The sequence below is a fragment of the Phyllostomus hastatus genome, unplaced genomic scaffold (genome assembly GCF_019186645.2).
Source record: "Phyllostomus hastatus isolate PE091 unplaced genomic scaffold, TTU_PhHast_1.1 phas_scaffold_501, whole genome shotgun sequence".
NCBI lineage: Eukaryota > Metazoa > Chordata > Mammalia > Chiroptera > Phyllostomidae > Phyllostomus > Phyllostomus hastatus.
The window spans coordinates 44,039,482-44,067,364 of record NW_025334033.1 but is presented as its reverse complement, the minus strand read 5'-3'; the positions used below and the strand labels follow the sequence as shown (position 1 = coordinate 44,067,364).

Genomic DNA, 27,883 nt, shown 5'->3' with positions numbered 1-27,883 from the left:
AGGTTTAGCTCCCAGTTGTTCTTGACTTAATTCACTTAATAGTCTGTTCCTCTACTCTGTCTCTGCAGCACAGCAAGAATTCACCTATGTTCCTACCCCTGGATGGATCCTACTTCTGTGGAGGGTGTCAGTAACAACTCATCTTGCCATGAGGAAACCAAGAGGTGAGGGAAAGACAACACATAATGCATCTACTCCTGCTGTGTAGCGACTCAGATTGGGAGGTAAAATATGGAATGTCCAAATAAATTTGACTTTCAAATAAACAGTAAATCATTTGTAGTGTAAGCGTGTCCCAAATATTGCATAGCACACTATTATGCCAAAAAATGGTTTGTCTGAAAGTCAAATTTAACTGGGCATCCTGCATTTTTACTTGCTACATCAGGCACCACTAGTTGTAGCCTCCTTTTGTTAAATCCTTGACCTTTGGCTCAGATTGGGGGTAAAAGCAGAACTCTTCCTGCCAATTTAATCCACTAAAATCATTGCTTTTAAGTAACATTTCCCGCCTCAACAGCAATGTTTTCCTTCCTATTGCTCATGTGTTATAGTAATTTTTACACAATAATATCTCTCATTTGACAAAAATAAGTTTCTTGAAGTCAGGAATCTTAATCTTCATATTCTTTTACTGGCTGGCTGGATCTTAGAGGCATCTTTCTGGTATTATCTACTTGCTACATTGGTATTTCAAGAATTCAAAATGAGCAACAGAGCCAGAAATTTTAAAGCAGATAACAGAATTAGAAGAAAGTGCCTTGGGCATATATAATTGCAAATCCTAGCAGTTTTTCTGACTTGCATAATGAGCCATGGATTTTTCATCTTGGACTTGCACATATGTTTCCAAATATCTCCCCATGTTTTCCAGGAAGTACTTGGCTGCCTTTTACGTGAGGGGCATCAGACACTCATAGGAACACAGATTATGGCTAAAAGTCATTCTTTTAAGATAGCTTGCCATAGTTGTAACTTTCTCCCTAAAACATAAAAGGTAGTGTCTCCACTTGGTGTGTTTTATTTCACTCTCTTTCAAACACATTCACACATTTCCTGTAGCATTGGAAAGTAACATACTGGCCACAAGTTAAAATCTTGTGAATCACATGGCCTTGCTATCTAGCTCCTGCACCCTTTACTTTCTTGAAAGCTTCTCTGGCAGCCAGAAGGACAAATGGTTAAAGGTTAATTAAATGCCATAAAATGTATATAAAATCATTAGAAACAAATAGCCTTGTTCTTTCTCTCAAGCACCCATATTCAAGCGAGCACCATCCTCCTGATGCCAGCCACTTAGATTTTTAGCATGATGATTCTTTTCACAAGGAAAACATAGCCACAGAGGTACATAGCTCTGTACTTTCCTGGAGAGATAGTAGAAAGAGTGGGTGTGGTCTGCCTCCCTTAAACCTATAATGTGGAGATGGAGACATTTTCTGCTTTATTGAAATCTAACCCTTTAAGACAACTTCAGTTACTTCACTGAAAAAAAAAAGTATATATACATATTTATATCTCTATATACATATATATCAATGGCAGCATTTAAAAAACTAACATATGCACATGGTTTTAAAAATTCAAAGGGAATATAAAAGGACACAAAGGGAAAAGTCTCTCTTCCACACTGTCCCCTAGTCTTCCTCCCCTGAGGCACCAGTGTCACCAGTTTGTCTATCTTTCTAGATGTATTCTCTGAATATACAAGCATATATGTATACATTGCCTTGAATCAGATTTTATTGACATATAATATATGTAAGATATAATATGCTATTATGCACATTAAATCTATTAAAATCTTTTTATTGTAAAATATATAAAAATATTAAAACTATATAAAAGTATAAAACTATAGTGACCTTATTTTCTTCATTTAACACTATATCTTTGAAAGCATTCCATATTAGCACATACCACTCTGCTTCAGTTTCGTTGACCGATATATAACATTCCATTATATCACTGTACCACTAACCAATGACCCCCCCACAAAAAGGTTTTTTTCAACTTTTGCTACAGTGGGAGCTTGTAAATTACTTTTATCTGTTAGGAAAATGGTTTCAAGTACCACTGAGATATTCAACCAATATTTACTAAACACTTAATCATGTCCAATGCACAATGCCTAGGCCCTGTAAACAATAAAGAAACTAAGAATATTCCTCTCTTAAAATTGTTTGGTCACTTTACATGTGTGTGCTATGGGATTTGTGTTGTCCTTCCCAAATTCATAACTAAAGACTCCTTCATCTATTAAAACACAAATCTTCTCTTCTAAATTTACTTTACTATGGCAAAATGGGAGTTCCATAGAGTTCCATAGTTCTGAATCTTTGAAGTATCACTTTGAAGACTATATATCAATTATCTCTGCACTTAATTATACAATGACAAAGTTTTAGAGCCAGAAAAGAAACTAATGATCATATAGGCCAACTTCTTCATTTTATAGACAAAGAATGTACAGCTAAGAAGAGGATAAATGACTGGACCATGGTCATACTTGATCTTATTTTTCTGATATAAAATTGGTTCAGCATACCTCCCCATGTCCCACTGAAAAATCAAAACTGTGATTTTCACTTGTGGTCATGATAGAATGACAGGGACCTAATTTACCCTTTACCTTAAACAAATTAAAAAACAGACAAAATGTATAAACAACTATTTTCAGTTATGGGATAAAATGCAGCACAAAACAGTGACCTCTGAAAGAATAAAAGCAAATGAAGTGACCCCATAATCTCCCCAGTTTACTTCCTGGAGAGATTCCAGGCTATAGCTCAGGCAAGAGAACCCCAACAAAGCCTGGCAGTTTCCTGAGTTGAAGAGATAGAGTTAAGAATTCAGATTGGCTAAGGCAGCTAGAATTTGTGGGGTAGATTACCAGAAAGGAGAAAGCTGGAGAGAGGGAGAAGGAAAGGGGAAGGGAGAGCAGAGGGAGAGAGATAAGAAGATCATTTTCCGGAGATCTGCAGGGGCTGAGGACTGATCAGCACACATGTTTAAGGAAATTACCTGCACCCAGGGAGAGAAACACCTGCAAGGAGCAATTACTGGCATTCACACAGGGCTGGAAATAGTTCATATTCCCAACAGCCCGAATGGAAAAACTTTCTAACACATTGGGCATCTAGTTGAGTACTCAGAAAGGCATTGCCTCATAATCAGGCCAAATTAGCCCTAGAGGCTGCTCTACTCCAGCTTATTCCAGTTTAAATGCAAGCTTCAAAAGGATCAAAACTGTTTCCAACTACCTTAACTGTGTCCCAGAACGTAACTCAAAAATATTTCATGGAAACCATTCCCCCACCACTAAAACAAACAACAACACAAAAAAATTAAGCATTCAGCAATGTGAAATTCACAATGCCTGGAATGCATTTTTTTTTACTGGTACTTTTTTTAGCCACGCATGCAAATTGAAGCAGGAAAATACAACCCAACTCATAATGAGAAAAAACAAATCAATCAATAAACAGATCCAGATATGACATAGGTGACAAAATTAATAGACAAAGACATTAAAACAGCTATTATAACTAAGCTCCATATGCTTAAGAAAATAGAGGAAGGAGTGAGCATGTTCAGGAGAAAAAAGATATAAAAAAAATTAAGTTGAAGTTCTTAAAATAAAAAATACAATATTTGAGATGAAAACTCAGAGCTGCTCTGGGAATTAGAATTGTTGCCATTATTTCTATTATTATCAATACCACAAATGTAAAATAATATTTTCATTGTGTCTAAAAATACTCCTTTACATAAAAATCTCAAAGCCACATACCAATATGCCTTAAAAACATCAATGTAGAATAGCCTCTGCATAGTAAAAATATGTTAGCTGCCCCTGCTATTGGTGTTTATAAAGAATAGAAGAAGCACACAGCCTTTACTATATGCAAAATATGTTAAGCCAAACATAACTTCTATTCAGAAGAATTTAAAGTCCAATGAAGATGATAAATTAGGTTCTATGACTTCACTTTGAAGCTTGTTGCATGCATAAATTAGAGGAAAAACTATATACACAACTTAGAACATGGACTAAAGCTAGAGATTTTTGGACCTTTGCCTGGATTAATGACAGTATTCCCAAAAATTTGTTGATGAGCAGCAGTTTGAGGCATCTAACCTAATAAAAGTAAGTCAGAAGGAGAAAACTCATGCAAGAAGCCAAAGTAGGACCCGAAAAGGAACTCTTATGCAAAGTAGGAATGTAAAAAATGTGAGAACTATGGTTTGCAAGTATATATGAATCTCCCTGGCAGAGACTTGAAAGAGGTAACATGAAAATGCAATTAAATTCAACCAACAGTTATTGAGTGGCTGTTACCTACAAGACACTGTACCAAATGATGTACTATCCCTTTCCTCCAGCAGCACAAAATACAATGCAGGAGATGGATGCAGATACACAAATAATTGTATCATAAGTCAGACTGATACCTGCAATAATGTAGACATAACAACAGCTAAGGGAGCATAGAGGAGTGAAATAATAACCGGATCCTGGGATAGGAAAATGAGGGAAGACTTCATATAAAAGGTGACATTTGAACTGTGTCCTAAAAGACACAAGGGATTATACTATATATAAATGGTGATTTTGTGGTTATTCACCATTTAATATTCCCCTTCTTATTCTACAATTCATTCTCTGTCTTTCTCTACTCTGCTTTGTAACCCACCTCATTTGACCATCTTTGGTGGTTGGCTGGCTTCTAGTGGAGTTTGGTCCATCAACGACACTTGCTGGAGATTAGAGGGCAGGAGGAGAGAGAGTTTAGGATGTTTATTCACTGTCCCCTCTCTGCTTCAGCACTGTGTCTGCAGCCCTCCTACCTAAAGCTGCTACTGATGGCCCTACTCCCCCCATGGGCCCAGTTGTCAATGAGGTGTGGTACACTATTTCATGCCCTAGGCCCCTCAAGCCTAGTAACAGTATGAGCTTCTTACTCTGCTAATCTCTCTTGTCTCAATCACTCTTGTGGCTTCCCTTTACCCTGACTGTGTTGTATCTCTGTAAATCATCTCTTCATTTGAACCATCTGAGTTGAACCCAGTTCTAGACAGAGAGATCAGTATAAGTAAAACCAAGAAGGAATACAGATTCACACCAAAATTATGGGGAACATCATGGAGTAAAAATTGGAGCCAGATTGTGGGTTTTGCTAAAGAGTTTGGACTTTATTCTTAGGTAAGAGTAATACAATGATTGTTATTGAGTGGATACAATCAAAGCTGTGCTCCACAAAGATCTTCCTATTGGCATGTGGAGGATGAAATGAAGAGGGGAAAGACTGAAAGCAGGGAGGCCAAGTAAGAAGTCATTGCAGTAAGGTCCTAAAAGGGGACATTGGATGGTGGTGAGGAGAATGGATTTGAAATTGGTCAGCAATAAAATATATACAGCATAGTAAGTAAGTAAGTTGAGGGGCAAAGCAGAAGAGATTTGTATAGATGACTTCTAGGTCCCTAACTTGGGAGAATGGGAGAATGGAAGCCCTATAAACATAGAAGAAGAGGTCCTTAGAGTTGGGAACATGAGTTTGATTCAGACCAACTAGAAAGTGAAGTGCTGTGGAGCATTCAAGCTGAGATGCTCCGCAAAGAGCTGGAAATGTGGATATATATGTCAGGAATAATGTAAGAACTGAACATAAAAGTAGATATTCTAAAGCTATGTTTCTCAGTCCTGGCTATACTTGAGAATCATCTGTGGAGCATTTAAATAATAAACACTAGGGCCCAACCTCAGATCAACTAAATCCAACTTCTAAATGGGATCAAAATCAGATTTAATTAGTATGTACTTAATCAGATTTAATCTGGGTTTGTATTTCACAAGAGTTCCGAAGCTAATTCTCATATCCATCCAGACTGAAAAGCATTGATCCAGAGCAAACAGAAGCAACTAAGAACAGGCGCTTGAGGAGGAACCAGCATTTAAGGGACGGGTGTGGGAGAGGATAAAGGGTGGCAGATAAACATATGGGCAGTCAGAAGAATTTATCAGGAGAGTGCATAAGCACATCACATGTCACGGAAGTTGAAGAGGAATGAGAAGAGGCCAGGGGATTTGGTAAATAGGAGTCATTACTGATTTGGGGGAAAGCAGTTTTAGCAGCTGGAGAGGTCATGTTGCAATAGGCATGGGGCAGATTTTCAATGAGGGCATGGAGGGACAGTGTGTAACCTACTCTTTCAAGAAGCTTGGCACAATGGGTAGGAGAAAACAGCCAGTAACTTAAGAAAGAAGGTTGCAGGAAAGTGTTGTTGGACTGTGAGATGGAGCATGTTAATTGACTAAGGTAAGAGAACATTAAAGTGGGAGAGAATGAAGACACACTGTAGTTACTGGCAGAGTCAGGCCACAGAGAGGAGACTGGAGGGGTTAGCGTCAAGATTATCAGTGGAGTCAGACCAGAAAAGGAATACTAAACAGATGAGCTTTAAGTTAAGAAAAGTTGAGAGAGTTCAAGACATTATTTTCATAATGAGTTGGATGGTATGGGTAACTGCTAGGAGCAAAGAAGGTAAAAGGAAAAGGGAAATGGGACAGAAAACATTTTTTGAGAGCTTTCCATGTGCCAGGCACCATGCTGAAATTCTCCCAATTCACCTACTCAGTAATTAAATGTGCTTTTGAAGGACAAATGTCAGGTGGGATAGGAAGTGAAAAGTAGGCGTATTCTGCTCAAGTTCAGCCATTTAGTCACCCTGCCCCTCTGGTACCATTACTAATTAATGACCCATAAAAGCTTGGCGTACAATGTGTTTTAAGTTAAATGCTCATTTCTAGCTGAATAGGGAACAATTTCAGTTATGATAATATTTCCTTGGTTTAGAGCAAAAAGCTGTAGAAGAACAGGTAAGAGAAAAAGCCTATTATTGAGAATGCTCCATTAGTGAAGGCAGAGAAATGGGGTTTCAAAAAGATAATGCTTAAGGTCTGAGTTAATAGCAACCAATAAACATTTAAAGAATATAATTAATCTATAATATTTAAGTTCCTGTTTTAAATGTAAAATATGTAGTACCTTTAGATTACAAATTTATCAAGGGTTAGGACTGTGCCACCTCTTTCTACAACGACTGGCCAATTGTGTGGGCTCAGTGGATACCAGCTGAGGATAAGCTACCCGACATTGCCAGACCCTCCCATTACTATCCATGCCATGTGACACAGACCAGTAGGCTGCACGCTAGATGGCTTCCAATTTTCCAGCTGCCAATGGAGACTGTACATGGGGTGTGACATCGGCTGTCCTTTTCTCTTGGAAACACTTTCCAAAAATGAGATGAGTAAATTCAGAATACCTGCCTAGTGTTGCATTCATCAACATCCCAGTGAACCAAGTTGTGGAGTGGGTGTACCTGCAAGGAAAGGCAGGAAATTTGACCAACCTGGCTGGAATGAGCCTCAGAGGACCCCAGAGAATAATCCTTCAGCGGCCAGGAAGCCAGTGGGAGCGGAGGTGAGGATGAGGTTGCAGAAGGCTGGGAATGGCTGGGATGAAGTTAGGGTATAGCACACCTATGTGGCTCTCCACAACTTGAATACTGAGCCACTATTTTCCAAACTCATTCCAAAGCCACACTTGGACATCTTGCCATAGGCTGCTAATTCCTGCCTTAAAAGACTACTTTATTTCATCCCTATTTCATTTATTATATCTAGACTACTTACAGAAACATATTTCAGATGATTAGGCCTTTCTATATTTTATTTTTTATTTTTTTATCCTCATTGGAGGACATTTTTTCATTGTTTTTAGAGAGAAAGGAAAAGAAGAAGAGAAAAATGTCAATGTGAGAGACAAGCATCACTTGGTTGCCTTCCGGTATGTGACCCAACTGGGGATCAAACCTGCAACCTGGGTATGTACCCTGAATTGAACCTGTGACCTTTCAGTCTATGGGACTATACTCCAACCAACTGAGCCACACTGGCCAGGGCAGGCCTTTCTCTCTTGAACTCGAAGAAGCATACAGCTTTTAAGTTCTGTGAAGATGGGATCCTGGTTTACCTCACTCTGGCTCCAAACACAGGGCTGGTACATAAGGTCATGGGAGCTCACTAGCTAGCTATTGAATATCTGAACGTTGCTTATATGATTCTGCTTTCTTGTGCTTCTATACATTATTTGTTTAAAAACTTCTTGTAAAGTGTTTTTCAAAGTACTACTCTATTTTTTTTCATAGTTCTTTACATGGAACAGTCAAAGGAAAATGTTGATGCTGTAAGAGTCACTATGTAGACACACATTTCATTTGCCTACTTCTCCCATGGACTCAGTTTGCTTTTAGTCCAGGAAATGTTCTAGCACAGATGCACTAAGGGAGTATTATTCTGAAACTTCAGGGCTTTCTGTCCTGCTTCCTAAATAAATAGCTTTTAAGTTAAATTGTTATGGCTAGAGGACCTTCAAGGATTTTATCTCCTGACATTTACTTAATGTATTTCTTTAGGGGAGTCTCCATTTCACTCTTAGAGTCTGTCGTTCTCTATTACATCCTGGGCAGGTAGATACAAGACAAACATTCTCATTTCTACTCCATTTTAAAAGGTCAAAATAATGACAAAATCAGAAATAGAACCCACATTTTTGGCTTCATTTCAGATTTCATCCTTTTTCATCTTTATCCACTGGGCCCCTGTTACTGGTGGCTAACTTAAAAATAAAAGGTGGCGGCTGGGATTACAGACAGCTAGCTTGAAATAAGCATCAGTTCTTTCTCATTCTCTTTCTTAGCAGCCCACCTTCTTAATTCATGATTATACTGGCTCAGTAGCATGACTCCCAAACTATAATAACAAGAACAATAAACTTAATTTTATATAGGATCTTTCATACAGCTCCATTACCAAATGCTTTGCCAACTTAAGAGTTGTAGAATTACAGAGCAGCAGCGCTGAATTAAATAATAAGTAACAGCTGATACTAATAATTAGCTTAATTTATAGTCTAGTGGAACTGTCACAACTGAGGCGGCTTTCCCTCCGCCCCTCATCTCCCTGTCTTTTCTTCTTCCTCCCTCCTCCTTCGGCAACAGCAACCAAGGAAAGTGCTGAAATCATCGGATCAGTCAACATAAAGTCAAGTCACTTCTTCCTATACTCTGTAGGTTTATGACTTTATTATTTTCAGACTTATTGGAGTTGCACCATCCCATTATTGTTTAATTTCACAACGGCTTCTCCTGATGCCATGCACTTTGTGGGAGGGGTGTACTAGCATAGATTGAAATCTCTTGAGAATTTGCAACAACCTCAGAAAGCCTTTTGCTTTTTGCAAAAGCAAGGGTGACAATGATTGCTCTACATGGTAACCTTGTAAACAGGGTTCTCTCTTCCATTTAAACCAAGGGACTAAAAATTAGACACATCAGCAATCATATTGAGAATGACTGATTTTCCCAGCATCTGTGCAGGGTAGCTTTCCATAGACACTCTGACCACACTAGTAATTGGAAAGAAGTCAAGAATATTCTTATATAAACCTGATCTAAATATTCATGCAGCTTAGATTTAACACAGAATGCCCATTTTAATCACATTTATTCATCACCTATCTACTGACCTTTAGGCTCAAGGTCTGAAGCAGGTATATGGACTTTTCCTACAATCAAAATAATGTAACCTGGTGACCAAGGCCACAAAAGTTGTAATATAGATCCTTCTATAAGATATATTCTTGGCACCAGAAGAAATTAGGACTTGGAGGCTTTTTATATCAATATTTCTGCTGTAGCACGAGGGGCAACTGTCAGTGTCCTCTATGCTCTCATAAAATTGCCAGCTTACCTGAACGACAGCTATCTCAATTCTCTGGGCTGGGGAGGAAGCACAGAGCAGGAAGCAGCACTAACATTTTGCACACCTTTTATTATTGCATAAAAAGTGATTAACTGACCATTTATTACTAGGTTAAGGCCTGAAAACAATTAAAATGAACATAAATATCTAATATTGCCAGACTCTTCCGGACTACCTGAGAGTAACTGACATTTCCATCTTTCTCCCCCTCACATGAAATGCTGTATAGCAACTAACCTCTCTCTCTAATCCCTCCCTGCCTGGAAGTAACAGCCAGGCCCAAGTCAGAGTCCCATCAAGCTTGGAGTTGTCTTTTTGTCAGGGGAAGAGGTGTCCTGGTTTTCCTGAAGATGAGCTTGTCCACTGTTAACCTAAAAATAAAAGGCCAAAATGAGAGGTAATAAGCCTTTATCTGAGATTCATAAAAAAAAATAGCTCTTCTGGAAGCACTGATTCAGGCAGAAACCTAAATAGTGCTCCGATTAGAGGTGAAGGCAAGGGGAATTTATGAGAAAGGGAAAGGAAACAATTATGTGAATGGAAGGAAGGAATTTCCATAGGTGCAGATAAGCTAGCATAGTGATGTTAATTCTAAAGAATGTCTTTGATGTTCAGTCCCTAGTCATAATAAATAGTTGTTTTCAATACACTGCTGCTTTAGGCAGAGTTTAAAAGTTATTTTGCCCAGTTTTGAGGTGTAAGGGAAGTACAGGGCTGCTTCCTCTGGGAGGGCAGCTCTGACTCTGTTTTAACATAGCTCTGTTTATGTCATTTTTCACATCACTATAAAAGAAAATCAGCCCTGGCTAGTGTGACTCAGTGGATGGAGCTCCAGACTGCAAAGCAAAGGGTTGCTGGTTCAATTCCCAGTCAGGGCACATGCCTGGGTTGCAGGCCAGGTCCCCAAGATGGCGCATGTGAGAGGCAACCACACATTGACATTTCTCTTCCTCCCTTCCCCTCTCCCTAAATATAAATATATAAAATCTTTTTTAAAAGGAAGAAAGAAAAGCAGTACTCTTTAACTGCAAACTGAACCAAGAGAGATTTCCAGTTCTTGCTTCTTGCCACCATATATTCTTCCTGATTTTGTTTGGCTGATACCACCACCAAATCAGAAGGCTTGCTAACAACTGTCCTACTGATCCAACCACCATGCAATATCTGCTACAGGAACAATTCATTGTGAAAAACCATGTTTGGCAAATAGAACAAGAAATTTCCTTCTGCTGAAAGTTCTTGAGTTTTCCCCTTTGCTTTCCCAGAATGAATACAGGCCCTTTAGATTTTTAAATTTAAAGAGGGTTTAAATCTCCAAGAGTCAGTATCTGACAAACATTAATTTAAATACCAGGGTACTAGTTATTTACTACAAGGCTCTCTGAACCTATTTCATCATCTGTAAAAGGGCCAGGTCCAGTGAGGGCTGTGGGTGTTCTGCCATACTTTTGCTATTCACTTCTATTTCTTGACTATGGTGATTATCAGCTTGAATTTATTGCCTACAATATTTACCACATGTACCAACTAGTTCAATTATGACAATATGAGTTGGTAGAAAATACAATAATTTTTTGGAAGTAATCAGATTTGTTTTGAAATCTCCTGGACCCATTTCAGAGGGTGTGTCCAAGGAACTAGGCAAAGTCCAGGAAAAACTTCTCAATCCTCAGTCTTCACTGAGTCTTGGGATCCTTCACCTTCCAATTTAACAAATGACCCTGGGTGTTTATTTATTAGTGACAAAAGAGCTTTTGTAAACCAATTACCATGAACAAACAGCACTTATTGTAAAGCAATAAACAATAGTAAACCCTGCCTTTATCTAAATTCATCCGCTCTAAGCCACAGACCTACAGGGAATGGTTCGGTTATAACTCAGGGTTGGTTAAGACTGAAGATTTATATGCACTAGCTAGCCCAGCATTCCTTGGGGAGCCAACAGTACCAAGTCTGGAAGGCCCAATAACTCACATCAGGGCCACCTTTGGTCCCTCACTGGGGGCAGGGGAGAAAAGGGAGAAGAAGAGAAAATCCTGGGTTTATTCAAACACCTTTTACCCAGGACATTTGAGTATGCAACACATTAGAGACAACTTTTCTCCTCCAAGTATATTGACCAATAAAATAAATGGAAAAATCATTGTTGTCCAGTTAAACATGGCAGATTGAACAATCACATTTATCTCTATTCTCACAAAAGTAATTCAGCAAAGGAATTTTTTTAATGATGTGGATGAAAAATGGACACTATAACAAATCTAACCAAAAGTAACCTCACAGGGCGATTTGATCATAAATTCATAACCTGGCCCTGACTGGTGTGGCTCATTGGGTTAGACATTGTCCTGCAAACTACAAGGCCACCAGTTCGATTCCTAGTACATGCCTGGGTTGCAGGCCAGGTCCCTGTTTGAGGAGTATGTGAGGGGCCACCAATGTTTCTCTTACTGATATAGAGAGATCTGATCAGATCACTGGGGAGAAGGGAGGGGCCATAGGAAGAGTTTGCCAAGGCAATGGTAAACCATCTAGGATGGGATTGGCTGAGAGGCTATACGCCTATAGAATGTATGGAATTATGAGCTAGAAGATTTGAAATAAAAGTAGAGATCTCCAGCTCTCTCTTAGTCTCTCTTCCTCAAGGATGCCTGGATGGCCATGCTGCAGCTGCCTACATTTCCCAACAGGCAGCATTTTGGGATGGGAAGGATCTCTGGGCACAGTCTAGGACTGGGCTGGCCTAGCAGAGTGACAGGGTTATTCTTCTTCGGGTGTTCTGGAAGGGAGGAGCTCTGAGGCAGAAGTCTGCCATTCTTCCAAAATTGTGTGGCTTTTGTATTTTATGTTGTTTTAGTTTGTAAACTAGCCCTATAGAAATAAGATAATTAAAAACAGGAGGACCTAATAAAACTCGGGTGTTGAACAGTTTAGCCTTAAATGAGTAATGAATGTGGAAAGCTGTTATTCCAAATCTGTGAAGCCTTTGAATAAAGACTCCTTTCCTTTATCACCAAACCTTTGCCTCTGGAATTTTGCCTAGAGGGTGGCGGCGGGAAGCAATACCCCACTTGCTGTTCAATAACATTATCACATCGATGTTCCTCTCCCTCTCTTCCTCCCTTCCTTCCTCTCTCTCTAAAAGTAAGTATCCCTGGCTGGTGTGGCTCAGTGGGTTAAGCACCTGCCTGGGAACAAAAGGTCACTGCTTTGGTTCCCAGTCTAGGACACGTGGCTGGATTGTGGGCCAGGTCCCCAGTTGGGGCCTGTGAGAGCCAACTGATTGATGTTCCTCTCCCTCCCTTCCCCACCCTAAAAATAAATAAAATCTTTAAAATAAACAAAATCTTTTTTTAAGTATAAAAAAATAAATTCATAACCTGGCCAGTCATGATGGGTAGTCACACCACAGGCCTATGACAGCCCTGTCTTTGCCTTAAGTGAGCCCTGCCCAGTGTTGTTGTGCACCCAAGTCAACATTCCTCTTTATCAGACCCGCAGGGAATGTAACTACCTCATGAGAGCATATAGTTCTGTAAATCATCCTGTAATCCAGTCCCAGCCTTGCTTTCCCCCACTTTATAGTAATCTTCCTTATGGTCCCTCCTGAATTCCACTATATGAAAGAAACTGCAAAACTGTCATTCACTGAAGCAAGTGAGCTCTTGCTTCCCAGAAATGCCCTCAGTTTGGCTCAAGTACATTTTTTTAATTTAATTTATTCAGGTGACATTGGTTAATAAAATTATATAGATTTCAGGTGTGAAATTCTATAATCCATCATCTATATATTTTGTTTTGTGTTCACCACCCCAAGTCAAGTCTCTTTCCTCACATAAATTCTTAAATAAAAATGCTCTACAGATTTGGATGTTCTTATATCAACAATGACATAAACCCACAAAGACTAAAAGAATACTAGACAAAGACACAGTAAATGAAGAGAGATACACAATGTTGAGAGAAAGCTGAAACCTACACCTTCAAGAGAAACAAATCAGTCTCAGAATCTGGGAGCCCTGGGTATCTCCAAAGGTTGGAGAGCTGGGCCGGCCTAGAAACAGGGGATTGGCTGAAAGTTTGTATAACCCTCGTTTACCTCACTTCTGTTGTTCCCCCAAACTCTGGCTGGCAGGCAACTACCCCCACCCTCCTCCAAATTATGTTTGAGACTGGGACACCAGACACAACTTGAAGGGAGGTGGACAGACAGTGGCACTGAAGACAGTCTGCACACTTGTCCCCTCCCATAGTTGGTTTGTGGCATATTAGCAGCTGGGCTTAGAGCCCCAAAGGGCAAACTGTAGGATTTTTCTCTGAAAAAACTGACAGGCCCAAGAAAAGAAAAACTGAGGTTCCACTAGTTGACTCTGATCCCACCATAGTCTCCAGATCAACAAATAAAAATACACGCTCAGGTAGATTTAATCAGCTTAACAATAAACCACAACCTCCGGACCAACTCCGGATGCTCAGGTAGATTTAAAGTTCAGATAAACAACAGATAATTTCTTAGCATAAATATGTCCCATGAAATATTTGGGACATACTTACATTTAAAAGTTATTTATTGTTTATTTAAATTTTAAATTAAACTGGGCATCCTGTATTTTATCTGGCATCTCTATCCCCCACCCCAAATTCCTATCGTTTCTCATTGCCTCATGCTTATACAGGAACACTTGTTTCTTTCTTACTTTTTAAAATGTGGCTACTAGAAATTTTTTTTAGAATTGTTTAAATTCCATATGTGGCTCACATTATATTCTCACTGAACAACGCTGCTCTAAGGATAGCGTTGTCCTTTCAAATCAGAGTGCAAGTGTCTGTCATGCAGAGTTTGGAGATAAGAAAAATAGTGTTGGAGTGGTGGGAAGAAAGAGAAGGGGGTGAAGAAGAGCAATAAATGCATGGTCTGGGTATAGGGGACAATTTGGGGGATTTGGTGGGTAAAAGTCACTGTCAGATACAGAGTGAGGAGCGGAAAGGGAATTTGAGAGGAGTCCTCTGGGTTATGAATCAGATTCCCTTTAGTGTCCTTTTAGCGATTTGCATCTCTAAAGATTGAAATGCAGGTTTAATTTCTTTTTGGCTCCTGGATTACCTTCTTTGATTATGATTCTGAGAAACTGAGCCTCCTGAGGGCCTCAGGGTTTATTCGGGTTACTTTAATCTTCTAATTTAGTCCACAAAGCTCTTTAAAACTTTTCTTTCCTTCGCTTCTCCCCATTCTTTCCACCCTTCCAGTTGGGGCCCAGTACAACAAAATGAGAATTGGTTGGTTATTCAGGACTAGAAGGACCCCTCTAGATTCCCAACCCCACTTCATCCCGCCCCATTTCCTGCCCAGTTAGACCTCACACAGTGTTCCTGTGGGATTGACAGGTGATGGTGGTCAGATACTAATGGAGGTCTCTCATCCCATTGAGGCTTTTAGAAAGAGGGAGGATGGTGGGCAGGGGTGCAGCGACAGGGGCAGGGGGAGAGAGAGATTTGCTGTTCCACTTATTTATGAACTCTTTGGTTAATTTTTGTATGTGCCCTGACTGGGTATCAAATCCATAGCCTTGGCTTATCGGGGAGGAGACTCAAGCTTGGAGAAGTCGAGAGATCCTGCGATCTCTTAGGGAGTAAATTGCTCAAGGACACGCAGCCTTCCCTCCCTTTCCTTTCCCCTAAATTTCCTTTTCTAGTTATCTCCAGTACATGGCTCTTCCTCTCCCCTCCCTTCCCCTTAAAGGGTCTGCAACCTTTGCAGAACCAGAGTGTGTACGTGGGGGCCAGTTGGCTACTTCTCCTGAGGGTACCTCATTTTAAGCCTTTGGCTGTAGAATGAAAAAAGCTGGTTAAGAAGAATTCCAATCTCCAGTGTACAGTTGGAAAGATCAAGATATATTGAGGGGTAATAGGTCTTTCCTGGGGTTCTAAAAGCATAACACATTGGTAAAATGTTTAATTTAATTGGATAAAGCAGACTTTTTCAGTAGTCTATTCTGAGGAATCCTTGGTTCATTTGCCACTACTAACCAAAGTGATGCTTCAAAGCTGTGGCAGGCTATGTGCTCAGTACTGACTCTAGTGGGCTGTGGTTTACATCCTAGCAGTAACCTATAATAACATCATGATGAGAGAATAAGGCTTCCTAAGGATTTCTTTTCTCTGCAAAATGACACAGAAGCATTAAAGGAGAAGCTTGTTGATAGCTTTCCGGTGCTTGGTCTTTCCAAGGCTGGTTCACTCAAGTCTTACCTTAAATGTCATCTCCTCAGAGATGTCTTTCCTGGTGACCCAGCCTGTAGTAGCAGTTCCCCAGCCGCATTCACTCCCTGCATAGCATGATGGTGTATCACTTTCTCATAATATTTACCATCATCTTAACTTTTTTTGTTTATTTATTACCTGTGTTTCCTGTGAGAACAAAAACTCCATAGGTTAGGAATATTGCCTATCTTGTGCTGTCTTTAATGTTTGGCATATACCGGGTGCTCGATAATCATTTGTTCAGTGAACCCATGAAGAAATGAGAGAGAGCAGAGTGAGCAAGGGGAAGAATGTGTCAGGCCTTCGGAGGGGACATGCCCCTCTTTGCTTTGTAGTGGGGCAGGGGAACTGCAAACACTCAGACACTCATCAGAACAGGCAGAATACTCTGGGGCCAGAAGGGTATCACTTCATAAGTTACATAAATGTCTAATCACTTTGTTGCACACCTGACTAATATAATATTGTATGTCAACTACAATTAAAATTTTTAAATAAAAAAATGTTAAATCATAAGGAAAAACTGACAAACAAAATAGAAACAGAGGCATGAACACATGGAACAGACTGACAGCAGGCAGAGGGGAGGGGAGGGGGGTACTGATGAGAGAAGGTGAAGGGATTAGCCAGAGAACATATACGCATAACTCATAGACACAGGCAACAGTGTGGTGACGGCCAGAGGGAAGGGGACATGGGGGCTGGGTGGAGGAGGGAAAAGAGGGATAAAATGGGGACATCTGTAATCATGCAAACAATAAAGAAAAAATAAATTTTAAAAAGTCATAAGGAAGAGGGAAAAATGAAAAAAAGAAGTTATTTCACAAAGCCACAAGCAGTTGAAGGCCTTGCAAGTAGGCTGCCCTATATATCTAAAAGATAAGGGCAGTGTCTATAACTGAACTTTTAACTTTGTCTTTAACTGGAAATAATACTCCCATTATTTTAGTTCTAACTGAATGTAGCCAGAAGTGTAGAATACCCTAGAAGAATTCTTGCCAAAATGATTAGAGTAGATGAAGAAAAGATAAATGTGAAGTTGATCACTCTGAACTTCAAAAGGTACATACTGTACCTGGGAACACAGCCAAAGCAGCAGGGGTGGGTGTGGCCTGCAAGCCCTCAGGGGTAAGCCCTGGCTCATTGAGAAGACGTGTGCGGGCTCAGGTACGATGTGACGTTGTTGAAAATGAAGTTAATGGGATCATTAATGATGCAGGTGTACCTAGATTTCAAGGACGACTTGGGCCCATTAGGAGGGTCAACCAGATCCGTTTTTGGCAGTATTTCCAACAGAAATGGGTGTGGTCTTGTAGCACTCTTGAGAAGGGCAAAAACCTGGGTGAGCCTGTGTGGACCAACTAGACAAAGGCAGGTCAGAGGGGCTTCCCTCCGTCTACGTGAAATAGGTGGAAGTGCCTATTGAGGTGGGGACGAGAACAGGCTGCACGCTGGGGTCTGCTCTGATAAGGCAAGAGAAGGATGCGAGGGACTTGCACAGGCATGAGCTCTGAACTCTTCAAAGTGGCTTCAGGTCTTCGTCTCATTTTACTCCTGTGAGCCAGGAGGGCAGTTGCTGTTTGCATAGCCACTTACAAACATGGAGACCGAGCACAGGAGGATCATAGCTCGTCTAGAGTCAACTTGCATACAACAGGAGGAGAACCAGTGCTCTGTCTCCACTGGGTTTCTAAAAATGTAGAACTGCAGGTTCAGAATCACCTGGGGGTTATGTCTAAAATGACTCACCCTAGAAATCCTTAATCAGGGGATCTGTGGGGTCGGGGTCCTGAAATCTGCACTTTTGTTATAAATTCCAGGTGATTCTTATGCATACTAATTACGTAGCCTGGCATACCACCCTTCACTCTAAAACTATTTATAATCCACTAAGTCATTAGCTCAATTCTGAGCTTATCTGTTCCTGTATTCTTTTTCTCAATTAGTCCCCCTTGGAACTGGAAACCCAAGGAGTCCCTTAGAAGAGAGGGCTGTGTGGCTGTAAAGAGAAAAGTGAACAAATGTTGATATGGACTATTTGAAGGTCTAGTGAGGGACACTTGTTAAAAAAATCATAATTAATTTGCAGATTGTAAAACACAGCAAAGCCTGGGAATCTACCCCTCAGTGGTTAAATTAACATGAAACCCAACTAGCCAATCAAGCATTCTGGGACTTAAAAAAAAAAAACTGACAAAGACCTTTAGCGTCATTACAACTGGCAAAATCAAAGCCCCATTGGCAGGCTGGAGGGTTGTTGTAACAAGATATGCTACAACAAGTTCTGGAGCAAAATAAAGCACATGTTTTCAAACAGCTGTCGAAAGTTTGCAGCTGAGGGACAATCTACCATAACATCCAAATCAATTTGAGGAAATACCTAGGGCCAAGAGAGAATGGATTCTTGGGGAGAGGGATTTATAGTCTATTTTTAATGTAAAATATTGTGAGTTTGTAGAAGTCATTAAGAAAAGTGTCCTTACTTCTACAGCAATCCTTTACATTTGTAGAGCTCTTTCTGGCTTAAAATCCTCCACATCATCACTCTCATGTGATCCTAGAGCACCTTAAAATTGCAATGCCCTTTTACCACACTTTACAACTTATATTCTCCATCACTGCCCTGCCACATTTATCGTTCCCATTTTTGCAAGTGAGAAAATTAAGGCTCACGATGCTAAGGGATCTACTGCAGATCCCTCAACCTAATTTGTAGAGAAGCTAGAACTCAACTTCAGGGCTTTCTGATGTCCACATTTGCCTTCCTATTATTGATTTTTGCAAATAAATAAAATGTAGCTTGGGCAATCATGGCATTTGAGGGCTATAAGTCAACCTCCCATTTGGCGGCTGAGAAAACTGAGGCGCTTACAGTGAGGTGGAGGCTTTAGTCCAGGTCACATGGTTATGAACCGACTTCTAGAACTGGATTTCCATTTCCTGATCATCCAGTTCAGAGTTTGCTCTACTTTCCTTTGCTTCCTCTCGTAGTTTGCGGGTAGCCAGAGAAAAACCACACATGCTAATTTGGAATCTTGGAATACATGCCTTGGAGTAAAAGCCAGCTCCCTTAAGCGTGGAAGCCTAACAGATTCAAAGTTCAGTAAGCTGATTTCAAAGGGTATCTTCAGCCTTTTGCATTCAGGGGCTTTAAAAGCTTGGAGCTTTTGGCTTCTCACTCCTTGATATTATAGTCAATATACTTGCCACAGTAGGCAGTGGAGAAATATTTGCTTTGAGTAGTGCCCAGATTTCTCTTGTTGATATAGTTGGCTATAAGCTCCAGATGATGGCAGGACTGAAAGAGCAGCTTTATGTTGGAATTTGGTAAAGGGGAGAGAATGATGGAAAGGAAAATGAGTTCTAAAATTACCAGCTACTAGCCCTGGCTGGTGTGGCTCAGTGGTTGAGTGCTGGCCTGGGAATCAAAGGGCCACCAGTTCGATTCCCAGTCAGGGCACATGCCTGGGTTTTGGGCCAGGTCCCCAGTGGGGGCACGCGTGAGAGGCAACCACACATTGATGTTTCTTTCCCTCACTTTCTCCCTCCCTGCCCCTCTCTAAAAAATAAATAAAATCTTAAAAAATAATAAAATAAAATTACCAGTTACTACAGACTGCATGAGGGCTAGCCACAGAACAAAAGGCAAAAATGAGTGTGCTTTACGGGGATGTACACCCACGTTCATAGCACTGTTCACAATGGCCGAAAGACGGAAACAACCCAAGGGCCCATCAACAGATGAATGAACAAGCAAAATGTGGGATATGTATGGATATTGTGCATACATACAAGGCAGCCTTCAAAAGGAAGAAAATTTTGACACAAGTTATAACATGGATAAACCCTGAAGACATTATGCTAAATGAAATAAGCCAGTCACAAAGGGACAAATACTGTACAATTCCTGTTATGTGAAGTTTGTAGAGTAGTGAAATTTATAGACAGAAAGTAGAATGGTGGTTGCTAGGGGCTGGGGGAGGGAAGAATAGGGAGTTAGTGTTCAACAAGTGTAGAGTTAAAAAAAATGTGTGCCTTGTTTTTTGGTTTCTTCCCTCATTTCCTGTGGGCAGCAGGGTTATATGTCTCTGGGACAGCCCAGGGGCTCTAGTTCAAGCATCAGATGTCTTCATCCTTTCTCAAAATTTACACTGAAAACAGCACTGGAGGAAACAATGAGACAAATCCAGAAGATGGAACTTCCTGTGAGACAGATGACCTGGCCTCTTCAAAAGTCAGTGCCCCTAAGAAAAGAAAAGATGGGGAGGGCATCCTAGATTTAAAGAGACATAGCCAAACATAATCCATGTGTAAACTATGATTGGGTCCCAGTTGGATAAAACAATTCTAAAAAACAGTTTAGAGACAACAGAAAAACTGTAACTATGAACCCAGTATTGGAGAGTATTTAAAAATCGCTGTCAATTGTTTTAGATGTGGTCATGATATTGTGGCTATATAGAAGAATCTCCTTATTTGGAGGAGCTGTGTGCTAAAGTATTTAGGGGTAAATTGTCATGATGCTTTCGAGTCATTTTCAAATGATTGAGGAGAAACACACACACACACACACACACACAGCCAAATAACCTTAAAAATGCAAACAACAGCAAAAATGTCAGTCAGAAAAAGCAATTATTGAATCTAAATAGTGTGCATAAAGCTGTTCATTGTACTACTTTTTCAAACATTTTCTATACTTTATAGTGTTTATTATAAAATGTTTAAAAGTTGAGAATTTTTGTATTAACAAATATTAAATTGCTAACTGATAGCTTCTCGGGTCAAAACCACCGTAATCTGCCTTGGCCAGGTAGCTCATTTGATTGGAGTGTCGTCCCCATATGCCACGGTTGCAGATTTGATCTTCAGTCAGCATACACACAACCAACAAATCAATGTCTCTCCCCTCTCTCTCTCTCAAAAACAAACACATCTTCATCATGAGTTACTGAGGATTCAGTGTGTACCAGGCACTTTGTTAAACCTTTACACATACTATTTCATTTAATCCTCAAATCTCTTTAAAAAGGGTACTTTCATTTGTCTCACTTTTACAGAGGAGCAGACTGAGGTGAAGGCATTATGTACCTTCTCCAAGATTCCCAGCCAGTGAGGCAGAGTCAGGGGGACACTAACCCACGTTATGGGGGGAAGGTCTGAAATTTCCTCGTAACTCCTCTACCCACCCCACTCTAAATGTGGCACATAACCAGTGCCTCAGGGGCAATCTCTAATTATATGACCTTGAAAACATGGACAAGGGCCCCCTATGGCCAGAGCCTGAAGGCAAAGTAGACACTGTGATTAGAAACTCTTTAGTCCAATAGCTGCATCTTCTTACAAAAGAAGCAATATTAATGACAGTGGCTATGTTATGGACTATCTCAGACCAGTCCCTTTTTTCTGTAACAAGTAGGACCCTGGATTCCAGTACTGCCCAGTGTGGGGGAAGATGGCATTTCAGTAAGAATTAACTTAGAGGATCCTGCCAGCCAGGCCAAGGTGAGGCTCAGAGCTTGACTTCAGTTGATTTGGAACAATAAAGCAATGTGTGTTTCCTTGCTTCTTGAAGAAGTGGAGCCAATTTTTACCTGTTATTTAGGCATCTGTGGGATATGATGCCTAAATAACAGGTATAACTTTGTGGGGGGGGTGGGGAGGGAGTGGTTAGAGTGATCCTCGAATCACCAAGCAGCTGGAGAAGCTGCCAGGCTCTGCCCTCCTCCATTTGCCTTTAGTTGGCAAGAGACAAATTAGCCAAGCACCTCCTGAACCAGAGTTTGCAATGCAGAGTCTGCAAGAACGTTTGCTTGGGGAGCCGCACACTTCTTTATCTCAGCAGGTGTAATTCCATCACATGATCATTTTGGATCTGCTTTCCCCTGCCCCAGCCCAACCTTGCCAATTCAGACAAGCATCACTGAAAAATAAATAGTCCTTCTCTGTGTCAGCTCAGAAGGCACAGGGGATCCCTTTACATAGAATATAATGAGCATTTCCTGACTTCTGGGGTTGAGAGGGCTTGACTACCTGCCCCGAAACCTACAAGCTGAGCTTCCTCTTTGCAAGCCTGCATGGGGAAGCCAGCCCTCCTCTGTGGCCTCCTCTGCCCTGTCCTTAGCTTACAGGTCGCCAGCAAACCAAAGCAAGAGGACTTCAAGGAGGCAGAAGGCCCAGCCCAGGACCTCCGTAGGGACAGTCACCAGAGCCCTGCTGCCTCAGTACAACCTTGCTATCTCTGGCTCCAAAGGTTATTTCTGTTACAGCTTAAGGTTACTTCAGGCAGGAAACTCTCACTGTGTGGAAACTGCTAACAAGAAAACTAATAGAAGGGGCCTCCTCAGCTGAAATACCAAAGGTTCAGCCTCTAAGCCCAGGAATGAGGGAAGGTGGAGCCTTATCAATGGTGGCCGACTGCCCATTCATACCTAGAAGATTGGTGGGGTCCTGTAAAAGCCAGGTCTCAGATGTTCCTCTGGATGTCTGCTGAGGACTAAGCTGGCTTGGGAGACTCTAGGATTCTGAGGAGCCCTGACAGGGACCAAAAATCTTAGATACTGTGGTTGAGTTCCAGGGACTCCTTACGAGTGGGGTCAGATGCTAGCGGTGACTACCTGCTCCAAGTTCTCTTAGAGGTGTTTTTATTTTAATAAACTCTTAGATGAACATTATCATAGCAAAAAAAAGTTTTAAAACTCTGAACACCCTTACTAACCAATTGTTCTCCAGTGTCTGCTTCCCCTCCCTGCCCTTGTCCACATGCGTGCACACTTTGTGCAGAATTGTTTTCTCAACAGATAACTGTTACCATGTTCTTAAGAAGATAACTTCCACTGCTCAGCCTTTCATTTTATAGCTCGGTGGTTCTGAACGTTGGATGTGCATCATTTGGAAGGCCTGTTTAAAGTTCAGATTTCTGGTCTGTTTCCAAAGTGAGACTTGATTTTATAGGTCTGGGAGTGGGGCAAAGGATTTTGCATGCCTCCCCCAATTCAAGACTACGACACTTAATGATATGTTTCTTATAAACATATCACAGGGTAACATAAACAAGATGATAGTAAAGGAAATCGCTTCAGTGCTTGTTAAGCTACACAATAGCCACTTCGGTCAGTGAGCTATCTCTGATGGATGTTGGATTCTCTCCATTTTCCCCTCATGATCTGCTCTCCACCCTTCTACACCTGCTCTTTGCCCCAAGAGCAGCCACATGGACTGCTTCGGTGGCTTCCTTTTGCCCTTCAGCCTGTGGAAGGGTTGGCCAATGAGGTTGGCATGTGGTAGTCCACCCTTATTCGTAGTCTCAGTTATTTGCATTCAACCACAGTCCGAAAGTATTAAATGGAAAATTCCAAAAATAAACAAGTCATAAGTTTTAAATTGTACACCGTTCTGAGTAGCATGATGAAATCTCACACCACTCCCCTTCGTCCTGCCCAGGACATGAATCATCCCTTTGTCCAGTGTCCACATCCTATACTCTACCCGCCATTAGTCTCTTACCTGTTTTTGTTGTCAGACTGACTGTTAGGGTATCACATTGCTTGTGTTTAAGTAACTGTTACTCTACCTTATAATGGCCCCAAAATCATTCACATAATTTTATTCCAGTATATTGTTATAATTGTTCTATTTTATTATTATTGTTAATCTCTTACTGTGCCTAACTTATCAATTTAACTTTAACATAGGTATGTATATCTAGAAAATAATATGGTATATATAGGATTTGGTATTACCCATGGTTTTAGGTACCCACTGGGGGTCTTGGACTATACCCGCCATGGATAATGGAGCACGACTGTATTTATTCCTCTGGCTCCTTTTTGCCGGGTGGCCTAGGGACCTTTCACTGGTCCCAGGCCCTTGTCCTTCCAGGCCTCCAGTGGTAATGGCTCCTGCACTCACCAGCTCAAGAGCATGGCCCCACCCCTTCCTGTTTGTCTAAGTCCAGCCGTGCTTCGTGAGTACCCTTACTACACTCTTCTCAAATGACTCAATATAAAGCTATTTTTTTTTCCAGGGCCTTGGCTGATGTAACCTTTAGAACATTCTGCTTTTATTACTATTTGTTAATAGGTAAAATTTTTTAAATTAATTTTGTGCTTTCCAAAGGTTCTGTGAGTGGGATTTTATTTTCCCCTAGTAAAGTCAGTAAAAAAAATTTCCCGGCCCTGGCTGGCGTAGCTCAGTGTATTGAGCGCGGGCTGGGAACTAAAGTGTCCCAGGTTCGATTCCCAGCCAGGGTACATTCCTGGGTTGCAGGCCATAACCCCCAGCAACCGCACATTGATGTTTCTCTCTCTCTCTCTCTCTCTCCCCGCCCTTCCCTCCCTAAAAATGGATGAATAAAATCTTTAAAAAAAAAAAATTTCCCTTAGTCAAGCTAAATTAGCTTTTTTGAAATTTTAAACATATAAAATAATTGTCAGTTTGTCATTAAATGCAAGACCCTTACTATACTTGCTTTAAAGAGAAAGTTTTCAAATAAATTTAAAGATCTTGAAAATTCTGAGTGGTGCATGCCAGTTTAAGAAGCACCGGGTCAGTGGGCTCCTCACAGCACAGCCCTGTAAAGACAACAGCATCTCTTGCAAAGTGCCAGGATGCCCCTCCGTTAGGGCCCCATATCAATGAGTTTGAGATAAAACAATTTTATGTAGAAGAACAGCTTGATATCTAGAGTTTAGAGAATCTGTCCTTAATGCCTGCTTTGAAAGTCCTGGAAAGCTGTGTGTGTAGTTTTTCTTTTTTAGTTTTGTTAGAATATACATTCCTTCATGGTCCCTTTTTAAAAAACTAACTATGGTCTCTCATGCTCAACAGCAGCTCCTCTGCGAAGCTCTGATCCTTGCACATCAGGAAGGAGAACAGTGCGAGCTGCAGTGATTTGGCAGACGGAGCTGTGCCCAACGGAAGCCTTAGCCTGCATTCCGTCTGGCATCTTCTTTCCTGGCACGGGCACCTGACTCAACATCAGAAGTGGGTAGAAGGTTACGAAATGTCATCTTGCCCTGCCCACTTCCCCTGACTTTGGTCCTACCCACTTATCCTTTTCCCTGGTCTAAATAAATTGGTTCCCAGATTTGATCCCTTTGAAGATATTCAAAAGGAGACTGATTACAAACATAGTATTCTCATTAGAGCTGTCATTGTACACTGCTAAGTACCACACTCTGTTTCTGTTGTCCACATCCATGGAGAAGGCTAGGACAAGTTACAGCACAGAGGAACAGAGGCAGAAAGTGAGTCAAGTCTCCTTTACCTCGGTGCATGCCCTGCTCTCCTCAACAGCTTCAGACTGGCCACTTCTTAACAACTTGCCTTAGACTTGCCTTTGATTCTCTGACCCTCATCTGTGTGAACTTACACCATCTCTGCTTGAGGCTCCAATTGCTAGTCATCAGACTGCCCTGGCTTCTGTCCTCTCAGCTTCCCCAGTGAGCTCTGAGCAGCAAGCTGCCTCCTTGCCAACTCAAGCCTGACTTGACCCTTTTTCTGATGAAAGGCAGGTCCCACCTGATTGCCAGCTTCATCTGACACAGAGTAATGAACAACCAGAGCCACTTTCTCCTGGGTACGCAGCAGCAGTCATCATCAAAAGCTTTGAGGCAAGAGGGGACATAATCAGAGCTTTGTTTAGGGAATATAGATATATATTTAAACTGGCCATAGTGAACTACAACTTGCCCCTAAATTCTGCAAGACCCAGGGCAGGACTACACATGGAGGCCCACATGTCTAAGAATTATAAGTCAAAATAATAAACTACTAAATAAAATATGTTCTATACTCCTATATTGAAAAATAAACCTTCATAACAATGTGACAGGCCAGGTTCAAATACAGAATTCCTGAATTTCTTAGAGTCCCGTGCCGGGACATGATAGAATGTGGAAGAGTTGTCCCTTGCCCCCTGGCCCAGCTTCACCTCTTTCCTCAGCCCAGGTGCTGTTTCATATGACAGAGGGCCTTGAACATGTTCACATGGATGTCTCCAAGCTCCATCCACATCCTTACTCCCATCTCTCCAACAAACAACTACTCTTTGGGCACCTTTCAGGTCTAGGAGAAGTGGTGCGGTCTGTCCTCAGGAGAATGTACCTGGAGAAAAGGCTGTCCCGGGCCCAGGAAATAGGCTCTAGAAAGGTAACAGGAGCTTTGGGTGGGAGCATCCCACCCATGTGCTCCTTGGAGCAGTATAGCCAAAATGGAGCCAGGTGGGGGCAACCTGTAAAGTAGGGGACCCAAGGCGGAGGGGCATACTGTTGAAATATGATAGCTTGGATGGAGGATACAACCAACAATACAGAAATCACTGAAGATGTCATGAAGCCTTTAGGTAAGATGGTGGCCCAGGAAAAAAGAGGGGGAGACAGAAAGATATCAGAAAACAGAATGTGAGCAGACATGCAGAGAGCGGAAACCAGTCAGTGCCTCAGCAAACTCTGCCTGGCTTCCTGGGGGCCTGGTCCTGCGTCCAGCCCCCGCCGAGATGCACAACCACTTCTACACTGAACTCTGCAGACACCTTGTAATATAAACCTTCCCTTTGCCTACACTAGTTACTATTACTTGGGGAAAAAAGTCTCAATGAAAATACTACTTAGTTGTTAGCAAAGGAAATCAAGGTTTACCCAGAAAGAGGAAGAGAGAGAGAGAGAAGGACTATAAAGAAAGGTTTCAAGAAGTCATACATTTATGATGCAGAAAAATGGAAGGAGAACCACAGAAAGAATTTGAAAGAAGTGGGGGAAAACTAGCTCACTGGGGTGAACATTTAAGAAAGAGGGGCCGTCAGCTGGCAGATGAGGCCCGAGAAAAGGGCACTGGACTTAGTGGCTGCAAGGTCACTAGTGGTGGAAAAAGAAAGCTGTGCTGGGAGATTGAGAGCTGCAGCTGTTCGCACAAGGCTGAGGTCTTTCTCCTTTCCTGGCACTGGCAGCAGGCATGACTGTCCCTCCCATTTCCCTTCCTCCTTTCACTGGGCATGCTGGTGACTCTTGGCACCTTCAGAGCCAAAGCCGGCTTGAAAGGTGTCAGAGAACAGGGAATGGTGTGCCAAGATCCTGGATGGGAATCCTCAAGGACACAATCACTGGGGGGGGAGGGAAACAAACATACAAAGAACCACCACTGGATCCCCAGTCTTCACCTAAAACTCTTGGAATTCCCTCTTCTTGTTCTGCATTGCCTTGGGATAGTTAAAGACAAATCCTAACCCAGGTACCAGTCTCCACTTGTCTAGCTGCCAACAACAGCAAACCGGCTTCCCATCTTTCTCATCGTGTGCATGTGCGCGCGTGTGTGTGTGTTGGGGGCCAGAAGTGAGGGGTTGGGAGGGGATTCCCTACAGAATCTCTTTCCCAAGCCTCAACACTGCAGGGATAACAACAAACAAGTAAAATGAACACTTTCTTTTTTTTTTTATTGATTGGAGAGAGAGGGAGGGAGGGAGAGACAGAGAAATCTATTTGTTGTTCCACTAATTTCTGCATTCATTGGTTGATTCTTGTATGTGCCCTGATTGGGGATCAAGCCCACAACTTTGGTGTATCAGGACAAAGCTCTGACCAACTGAGCTATCTGGACAGGGCAAAACTAACTTTTTCTTCAAGAAAACACATCCCTGGCTTCCAGTGGTGCAGCTGAGAACAGGAGAGCCCAGGCTGTGAAACCCGCAGTTTTCCAGGAAGAAGCATTGCTCACAGCTCAAGAAAATGAGCAGGCAGGACAGCCTGTGTCCAACTTGTCCACTGTGACCATTGCTCAGAGACAGTCACAGAAAAA

General features: G+C 41.5%; 1 long non-coding RNA gene across 1 annotated transcript; it reads left to right on the top strand.

Moving 5' to 3' along the window:
- The first annotated feature begins 105 nt into the window (after nt 1-105).
- LOC123808425 lies at nt 106-25,183 on the top strand. Its single transcript, XR_006783784.1, has 2 exons — nt 106-164; nt 24,920-25,183. It is a non-coding gene; the product is annotated as an uncharacterized LOC123808425 (long non-coding RNA).
- The last annotated feature ends 2,700 nt before the right edge of the window (nt 25,184-27,883 follow it).